At 40.6% G+C, this 10,392-nt stretch overlaps 1 protein-coding gene across 1 annotated transcript in view; it reads left to right on the top strand.

The window, feature by feature from the left end:
• The first annotated feature begins 2,179 nt into the window (after positions 1 to 2,179).
• The window catches only part of sema3b (sema domain, immunoglobulin domain (Ig), short basic domain, secreted, (semaphorin) 3B), a 67,209-nt gene continuing 58,996 nt past the window's right edge, over positions 2,180 to 10,392 (top strand). The window contains exon 1 of the mRNA XM_031844684.1: positions 2,180 to 2,517. The gene's annotated coding sequence lies outside the window, so the exon portion shown is untranslated. The remainder of the gene's footprint in view (positions 2,518 to 10,392) is intronic.

Here is a 10,392-nt window from a genome sequence, read left to right as displayed (position 1 = left end):
TAAAATTACATCACTTTAAAGCAACCGTGGTGAACTCTGGCATGCAAATTCCCACTGTCGACAAATAGCACACCAATCTTAACAGTGTTGACCTTTGGAGATGGAGAGTGACTTTTACTTAACAGAGCAATGATTTGCATGCACTTATGATCAACAGCAGTTGATGGTACAGATCGTTAGAATAAACAATGTGAGTTTATTGTCGTATTAGCGATCAAACTGAGCTAATAGGTAGCTCAGTAGATTGTCAGGTCTGACAACTTGACTTTCACTTTTCAAAAGAATTTTGTTAAACGCAAAGGTGTGCCCAATGGTGAACAAAGTGTCAAAGTAAACAGAGCATTTGGAAGAAGCTCTGAGAGCTATTGTGACTGAGTATCGACCGCCTGGCCAGACGGCCCTGAGGCTATGACAGTTCATCAACTAGCCCTACGAAGAGTCACTACGTCACCAAGCTAACGGCCTTTTTTGCGTGGACAAGCAAATGTAACTTTGTGGTGTGACCGCCACTTTAAACCTGTCTCTCAATTTAAACCTGTCCTCAATTCAAAAATGACTACTAGGGGTTCTGACAAAATTTACCCCACTTTGGAATTAAGGGATGCCCTTTCCTCCTACTAGATTTACATCAAGTTCCTCCATCACATGCCAATACAGGAAGTAGTATGCTCTAGTCTATACTATATGTAGAGAGGCAGAAAGTGGAGACCGCAGTTTGTGTCCCATCACAGACTCGCAATCAGTGTTGAGATTCTTAATAACCGTAACCACAATCTTTGCCTGACCCTAACCAAGCTTTTTTTAGTTTTCCAACCTTAACGTCGAGATGAAATGAAAAATGCCTGTTTAACCCTTCTAGGTCACATCCGCGCTCATATTGTGCGCCTATTAAATACCAACAAAAAAATTATCTTTTTATAAAAATCCAATCATATTTTCTTCCTTTGATCCTGCAAACAAACTATGACATGTGCTTAGGTAAACTAGCACCAACCAATTTCAAAATCATGACATCCATCCATCAGTCTGCAACTTTTAGCAACAAGGGAGGTGTGTGTGGAGCCGCAGTCCACTGTAGCTCCATATCGCGCTACAGTCCAAGTTTTTGTGGTCCAATCAAATACAAAGAATCTGTTTAAAACTCTTGTAATCGTACACTGTTCCAATATGTTGTTTCACTGGAGAACACAGAACAAAAACCATGACACAGATGATGTCGAAGAATGTCTTTTTCTTTTCTGTTGTTTAACGGCAGCTTTTAAAAAGCTAATTGCAAAAATCTCACCCCAATGCTAAGTGTGGATATTTTCTTTCTAGAGCAAACTTTTGAATTAGGAGACATTCATGGCTAAAGGGTAGAAATGGGCTGCATCATCAAACCGACCAGGTTTTCCCAGGATGTGCAGGATTCATGCTCACTTTTCATGCTCAAAGTCAATTTCTTTTCATCTCCGTTGAGACAAGAGGAAAACATGTTATGTTGCAAAAGCAGAAAAGAAAAGGTCAAGGACATCCGGGTTGAGAGATTTATAATATTTTTTCAACTCAGGGGAGCAGAATAGAAGTTTCCGTGAACACCTGTGTTGAACAATGAGCAACGATGAGTTGCCATTTTAAAGAATGTGTGAACCTTGTGAAGGAACTTCAACTGAAATTAATTCCAAGTGTTAAGTGCACCCTTATCCCAGTCACACTCTGATCCGTATCATGACCACATCCGCCAAACAACATGCTGGATCACTTAGAAACGTACAGACACACAGAGCCCACGCAGTACTGAACCTTTGGTGATGAAGCATGTTGAATCATAATAGAGGAAAAAGACACTGCGGCTGGGTGACACAGCCAGGGAGTGACTTTACCTCTGGACTGTGGCAGAGGGAGTGGCGTTGAAAGAAAGAGGGTGTGAGCGTGTGTGTGTGTGCGTGGGACAGAGAGAGCTTGGCTTTCATGCCTTGCTGAGCAGTGAAAGAGTCACAGAGAACAAGCCAAAGGAGAGAACAAGTAAAAGTTAGGCACGAAAGACTGAGACGCGAGGCGAGGGACAGAGGGGGGAGAAAGAAGAGATAGAGAAAGAGTTGGCTGAAAGCTGCTTCTGTCTTACGTCCCACCCCCTGGCTGTCTTCCCCTCCTCTCTGCCCGGCCGGGAGCGAGAGGAAAAAGAAAAGGAGTGCAGAGAGAGAGAGAGAGAGACACAGAGAGGGAGCTCAGCCACGCTCGCTCTTTAGCGCAGGACTTAGGAATTTCAGGACCTTTGGAGTTGTGCGCAAACACACACTGACACAAACACATGCTGCTATTCTTGTGGTGATACAAACCTAAAAAGGACTTAGAGGGGGGGGGGGGGGGGGGGGGAGAATAAGACAGAAAGAGAGCGACTGAGAACATTAGAGAATAGCCCATTCCAGCCCTTTCCTGTGGACTATTTGACCATGATGGCACCTGCCAAGGGGGAGAAGTGACTAGGAGGGGCTGAGGACTGAACCGGGACGCAGGCAGAGGAAGCTGATGATGAAGGTGAGGTTTCAATTCTCTGACAGGAGCTCCCGTATCTGTCTTTGTCTTTTCTGACCGCATCTATGTCCATATGAGTACAGGTATTTATCAGACGTTTTAATTTAGTAAGTAATGAGGGAGGTGTGTTTGACTGATTTAGTGTAAATGTGAAAGTGAAATGTCTATGCTGTGCTGTTCTGTTACATTCATTTTTTAAATGGCTTTTAATAGCAGAGCCAACAAAGTGGGATGATTTCAGTTTCCTCAAGTTATACTGAAACTGGGGGAATACCCTGTGTGTTGTTGCTGGAATTACTCAGCTCTGGATGTGTGTTGCTGGTTTGGTTTCATATCATTAGGGTGATTTTCTTGAGCATGGCTGGACAGAGAGTCAACTGAGCTTGAATCAGGAAAGGGGAAAATGTGAGAGGAGTTTCCGTGTATGCGGGGGAATGTGTATCTTGGATGTTTTATTTCCTGATGGTCCACCAGTGGAAGTGAGGGATTTAATAAGGGGAATGATTATCGCTTTTACAGAGAATCTGTCTTTTTCAGCTGGCATTGGTTAGACGCACTGAAGTTATGTTTTCAGTCTGGGAACATAATAATAAGGTCTACCTCCATTGGTAAAGCCTTGAAATGGTAACAGTGTTTGCTTTTAAAAGCTTTTGTTCAAGGCTCACAAGCACAATTACGCATTATATGAATTTTTAACAGACTATAAATCAGTGTTGGATAAAGAAACCAGTGGACATATAGAGGATTATAAGTCTTTGGTCCTTTCACCTGCGGTTATTGTGTGCCTCATCCTTCCACTCCTCCCTCTACCCTCCATGCTGCCACACTGCCACTTTTGTTCCATAATCTCATTTACTTCTGCCTTTTCCTGCAGGTTTCCGTTGAAATCCCACAACTAATGACAGAGGCTTATCCCGTGCCACTCTGCCGTGCTCTCATCCTTTCTTCCACCCCTCTCTTTTCTCCTCTTCATCCTCTGTTTGACAATCCATCTGCTTTTTATCAAGCTTTAAATATCTGGTCTCTTTTATGCTATTTGTAGTATCAGCATCTTCTTTTTTTAGCCTTCACCAGCATGATTTTGTGCGTCAGTGGGTGTATACGTGTTTTGAAACTCGCAGGTGTGTATTTTGTCTGTCATCTCTCCTATTCAGTCTTGTAATCCCAGGTCTCACTGGTCTGTATAACCCCTTCACCTGAAACCCACTTCACCTGCACAGTAACCCTTCAATTACCATACTGTTAACCACAAATTAACCCCTTTACCTTGTGCAGTGAGGTGTGTTCTGGCTGCAGTGGATGGTCCAACAAGGTGTAGGATGATAGTTATACTGTGCTGTGTTAATTGTGCTCTTGCACAAGGGTCTTTCATCTTGGTTGCTTTAATGGAAACCTCCACTTCACAGTGATTTTCAGCATACAGGAGGCCATTTTCTTGAACGTATGGCTTATTAGAATTTTTACACATCAAAGTTTACAGGTCAACAAAGTTGTTTAAAGACTTGTACAGCTCCAGAGGAGGCTGTGTAAAGTCTGATAAATGTCCTCAAGTGATGTCACTTGAGTCAGCGTGGGTTGGGTTTTAAGACTACAAGTTTGAAAATGAAAATCATCATTGTGTGGAGTTTGAGAGAAGTGAGTTTACCAGACCTCTGTAGCTGCACCTCATCTCTGCTTCAGGCTACATTTGCAGGTACTAGCAAACCCACACCCCAATCTGCTACCGAACTGTGTTGTATTGTGGGTAATGAATGTGACCGACGGAACAAAAAAAGACAACATATTCTGCTGTGTTGTCCATTGTGTCAGTCTGACAATGTTATTGTCATGCAACACTAAATCAGTGGAGTACTTTACTGCGCATGACATTATTTTTTGATGGTTATACTCTTGCTGTAGAATAAAAAAAGAAAAAAAAGTTCTCAAATCCAACAAAATCTTCAAGAAGTACAGGAAGGACATATAAGGAACCTCTTAAAACACAGTAAGATCCTCACACCATCAGGCCTGATTGAGATCCATGATGGATTGTACATGTAGTTAAGAATTAGGCAAAATATGTTCTGTAGGTAAGTAGCAAACTTGAATGACAACAAATTACAAACGTAAAAAAGAAATGCCGATGGTTTCATGATTTTTGAAGAGGCCAGCAGCTTACAAAACAAAGGTAGCTTTGATTAATAGGAGCCAGATTGGACATGAAAAGTCAGCACATCACTGTTTATGACTTGATAAACTCTTCCGTTATTAAATTAAATAGCCCCTTCTTCCTTTCTACAGTGCTGCCTCGTGTGTTATGGGCACCAAATGAATAGAAAGCAATGTATCGATATGGGCCAGTACTAAACATATTTTTCCTCCGAATATCCAGCAACACAAGCGATCTGTGCACCTGCTCACGCCCAAGAGGTCTTTAGGCAACAATGCTACTTGGTTAACTTTGGGAAAAGATTGTCGTTTGGGTTAAATTAAGAATGTTTGAAATGCTTGATTAAATTAAGGCAAAAAAAACTAACCAACTATGCTTGGGTTAAAATAAGTACAGAAGGATATTACTTAAGTATGAAGTGACCAAAAAGTCAACGTAGACTCCTGTGTTTTTTAAGATAAGATAAAATAAGTTAATACTTTATTAGTCCCGCAATGGGGAAATTTACAGGATCACAGCAGCAAAGTGGACAGTAACAAGGTACATGGTAAAAAAACATCATCTGTCCTAGTTCAGGATTACGTGGATTATTGATTATGTGGGTTATATATGAATGCACAACGTTTCGTATGTATAGCTACAAACACAGTATGAGAACAGCCTGCAGTACTTTTATCTGGCATGTTGTTTCTGTAGATGTCGCTCTTTGCATTGTCTGCTCTGCCATGGTGGCTAATGCTGCTCATGCAAATTCCCAGCTCTTCTTCTGTGTATTCCAAAAACACATCACTTCCTGTGTGTCAGAATATATTTTTCCTGGACAGACAGGCAGAGTGTTTAGAGCAGCATATAAATAATAGCTTCTACCAACTGGTCACAGGTCGCATTCACTCTTCAAGTGTGTTCAGTCATTTGACAAGAGAGAGCAGCAAAGTGGACATTTATTTAACCCAACAGCTCCCGTGGGTTCAAGGTGGGTCTGCTGCCTCTGCCTGGTGATGAATTGATCACCAAGGTAACTTTATGGTTGAAATGGCTATACACTGATCCACTGCCACACCTTAAAACCCATTAACCCCCATTTCAACCCTTCCTCACTGGAAAAACCCATTAACCTTCCTCTTAACCCATTCCACAGCCTGAAATATCTACCTAGTCAGCAGAAAGTATAGGTACAAATGTGGAGATTCAGGACAGTGTGGTACCTAATATGTACTGTACATGTACGTATATACTATAGACCACAGGATAAATATATTCTCTTGGACTGTCAGTGTTGGTCTATTAACTTTGTTTTGGTTGCCTATTTGTCTTTTCAAGCTTCATGTGAATAAAGGGAAGAGCGTAGGAAAATAAGTTACAGAGAACTGATAGAGAGCGAGAGCTAGAGAGAGCGAGAGAGAGAGAGAGCAAGAGCGAGAGAAAGAGCGAGAGAGAGACTGGGTAGCGATGCTGGTCCTTCTTTGTTTGAAATATTTAATGAGTATCTCTGCTCTCTTGAAATATTGACTTTTTCCGATACAGCCAGAGGGGACAGACGGTAGCGGAGGTTGTTCCCTTATTTAAATAAAAAGCAAAAGGCTGTTCAGCATCAAACTTTCAGCAGTTTCTTTTATTTATTTATTGTTTGTTTTCTTTTACAATCCTTCTGATTAAGAAAAAACATTATACTTGCCCTTGATTTGAAAGTTGCGGCTAATGAAGGGTAACAATTTAGTTGTGTGTGGGAGGGAAGGAGTTTTTTTTTTGTGTGTGTGTGTGTGTTACAGTAAATGACACTATGTATAATGGCTATGTCTGCACAAATGTGTGTATATATGTGTATACAGTACTGAATTTGTGTATATACTGTATTATCTGTCCTATTTTTGTTCAAAATGTGTAGTTTTCACACTTATATCATGAGCACAGATGATAAGGATATGACATGATGCTCACACACATCAAAAATGAATTTCCTGCAATATTTAGACACTTATCTGCTGAATCTAAATTTAAAGGATTTGATCATCTGGTTGCAAGGTCAGCTATAGAAGGGAAAGCAAAAAAATATATCAATAAAAATATGAATGAATAAATAAATTATTAAGCTCCAGTAAATAATTGAACATAATGCTGCAAATCATTGAAATAAATTGACAGTTTACTAATAAACTGTAAGTGCCTTAGTGCATGTGTGCATGTTTGTGTTACATTAGAAAGTGTTATTAAACCTTTAATGAAACATTTGTGCTGCAGTTTGGAATTCTTACATTCACAAACGTTACAATAACTATGCATGATAACGTTTAAGCAATAATTTCCACTATTCAGGAGTTATAGGATAAGATAGCAGCTAATAGACCCCCTGTTTTAAAGGTGTCATTTGATACACGCAGATAACCTCAACACATGGATGGATGGATAACAAAAGGGTTGAACATGAGGTCAGAGAAGAGTGTCTCTCAAATTCATCACTGTGTTAAAAAGGCAGGTAATGATGATACTCTAGCGTAGATAACATGGTGGAAAACGTCTTAACTGATGGTAGGCATCATTTAAGGTGAAGCGGTCGAGAAAGAAAGAAAGAAAGAGGAAGCTGCACAAATGGCAGATTTAGTTGAGAGAACAAAGAAGTCAAAATTGGACGTTTTTGTCCAAACCTGATCGTCACAGTTTCTTAGCATACAAGTAGACTAGAGAATGTTTTGTTAAAGATGTTTTACACACTTGGTAAAAAGACAATGCGTCTTAATGTACTAGACAGATTTTCTATTGTCATGAGGAAAGCAATAGGAGAGTAGACAATATCTATATTGTACCCAGATGTTACATATTAAGAAGCAGCAGTAGGTCTCATCAGTATAAAACCAAAAATCATTGATTTAAAAATGGTTTTGGTTAAAAGAAAATGTGGTACTTTATTGACCCATCTCCAAAACTCAGTTGAAGGTCTTAATCAATACCTCGTTGGCACAGTGTGAAATGCATACAGTTGGGATTTAAATTAGGATATACCTGATCCAAGAATAAGTAAACAAATATCTGATAAACTAAAGAAAAACAAACACATTCCTCACAGTATCAGATCACCTAAGGCTCCATATAAGTGAACAGCTAAGTGATGGTGTCGGACTAGCTAGGATGAAGAAGTGAATTCATTGATGCATCAGTAGCAAGATGTCATCAGATTAAACCAGAGACCCAAAACACGACAATGAGGTTGATTAGGGTTACGTATCAGGACAGATGTCGTAGATACTGGGATGGTTAATGGTAATGTGACTCTGTGTCATCAGATAAGATCTGCAGATCACTTAAACATGCTGATAGCCCGAAGCTGAAGAGAGGGCAGTCGATCTCAGTTCACTATGAGTGGGATGTTCACAATGAATGGATGGACATGTAACGTTAAACTAATGGGTTGACTCGTTCGGGATTCAGGGATCATTTATTGTCATCATGCAACACAGGGATGCACAACGAAATTCAGTTGTAGCCCATTTGTAAAACAACACATGACATCTTATTTTTCTGCCACCGGACATCAGACAGCCATCAGTAGAATGGGTAGTGGAGTAGCCTTAGGGCCTAGCTGGGTTAGCTTAGCTTCCATCTCAGCTCCCCTCCCTCCCCTCCCTGGGGCAGTTTGGTGGCGTTTGTTCCGGCGGGTCTGGCCGGTTGGTCGGCCATGGGCGGTGTTCGTCTCAAAGTCTGCTGCACTTACTCCCCACACTTCCCTTTCAGATGTTGATGAATGTATGTCATTAGCGATAGATACGAAAAGAACAACAAACGAAGACAAAAATGTAGGGAAATCCTTGGGAGCTAAGAGCCGCAGCGTGTACATGCGCCATAGCAAAACAATGTTGTTCCATGGGATGGTTTGAAGGCTGTTCAAGGGGAGGAAACATGTAGACAATATTGTTTGTCTTTAGTTTTTGTCTTTATACTCAAAAACTCAAGTTGATCTCGAACTAAAATTTGACAAAATGAGCACAAACTGTCTCAAACTGTTCATGATCAATGTGGAGTTGCTAGCAATGCCACAGCAGCACAAACTGACCCATACTTTCCAAGTGTTTCAAAGGGAGCTGAACATTCATTTTAGCCAGTGTGACTTTGATAAAACCACAAAGATAAACAAACCTTTTGCTTGAAAAAAAATCATTCAAACTGGCAGCTAAGAATAGAATAGAATCAGGGTCACCAGATTTGGAGGTATCCTCACATTTTAACTCCTGGACTTCCTATTCTCCCCACTGTGCAATGTCACCATTGCAATATCTAATATAATTGTAGTACAAAGCAGGAACAGTCTTGCAGGAGAAAGAGAAGGAACATGATTTCGTAGATGGGGCTCGGCCTGATTTCTTTTGGCAGACCACACTCTCTGCTTGACTTGGACAAGTCTCATTCCTTGTGTTTACACCGACTGCCATTACCACACAGCCCTCTTCTGCAGATATATACAAGTGTACTTATACTGTTGATAGGGTTGGGCTTTAATAGTATTGTATCATATCTGATTATTTTCACATTTCTTACTGAATCTATTTTGGTTTGTTTTAAATAATTTAATGAATAAAAAGTTATAAATAAATTGATGAATAAGAAGTGCAACTCAGATTTAGATCATAGTTGGTTCTTAGGAGAACATATGTCGTACATTGCTCATTGATAGTAAAAAGCAGGAGAAGATTAATGTTTTGAGATCCATTAATAAATCTGGAGATTTTACCATTTCCAGACAATATCTAGAGAGGAACGGGACCTTAAAAGACCTTTTTCACAACAGCCCTTTTGACATTCCATTGCAGGGTAAACAGAGGTGTAATTATTAAGATTAATTATGGCCCTGTTCCATTTAGGAGGACCAGGGTCATAATAGTGCATGGTGGATCACTGGAAACGCTCTGACACAACAGGACCATAATTCATTTGATCAATTACTCCTGTGTTGACCCTGCTATGACATGTCAAAATGGTTGCTGTGAAAAGGGCCGACTGGTTGGCAAACACCCACTCCATTTACAGTTTTGCAATGCTATGCAGTTCAGTGTGAGGTTATAATGGTCCTGGGGATTTTTAGTATCCTGTGTCCCGTTCAGAGATATCCAACTCAACTAACACTAAAAACATATTAATAGTCAGATGTTGAGCATCAGTCATTGACACATTTGGTCCAAAATGTAGGTATTATGTGGTATTTTGTGGTATTAGTCAAACACCACACCATCAAATCTACACAAAGAGCATATTAAATATACCACCAGGTAAATATGGGATTTTTTCCACGCACAAGGTTGCTAGAAGAAGCTCTGCTTCTCTCTAAAGATTTCTCCAATACTGTCTTTGTGCTCCCCTTCTTACCTTTCCTTACCCTCCACTCCCCCTTCTTACACACACACACACACACACACACACACACACACACACCCTTCCTGTCCTTCCTAATATCTTCTTCCCTCCTCGAATGCTCGGCTCTGCCCAGCGCTGTAGCAGAACAACCCCTCCTTTACCAGACTGTCCTGAAATTGCACTCTCAATTTGTGTAGATATGGGCGTGTGTGTGAGCGTCAATTTGGACTCCGGGCCTGTCCTGTTCCATCACCTTGAGCGGTCATGCAGTGTTGAAGGTGATGTGGAATTAGAAGGGCTTTACACAGGAAGATAGGAAAATAACGAGATTCTCTCCATCCCGTTCTCACACACACACACACACACACACACACACACACACACACACA

Source organism: Anarrhichthys ocellatus, unplaced genomic scaffold (assembly GCF_004355925.1).
Source record: "Anarrhichthys ocellatus isolate YVR2014 unplaced genomic scaffold, GSC_Weel_1.0 scaffold5, whole genome shotgun sequence".
NCBI lineage: Eukaryota > Metazoa > Chordata > Actinopteri > Perciformes > Anarhichadidae > Anarrhichthys > Anarrhichthys ocellatus.
This window is presented reverse-complemented; position numbering and strand designations above follow the sequence as displayed.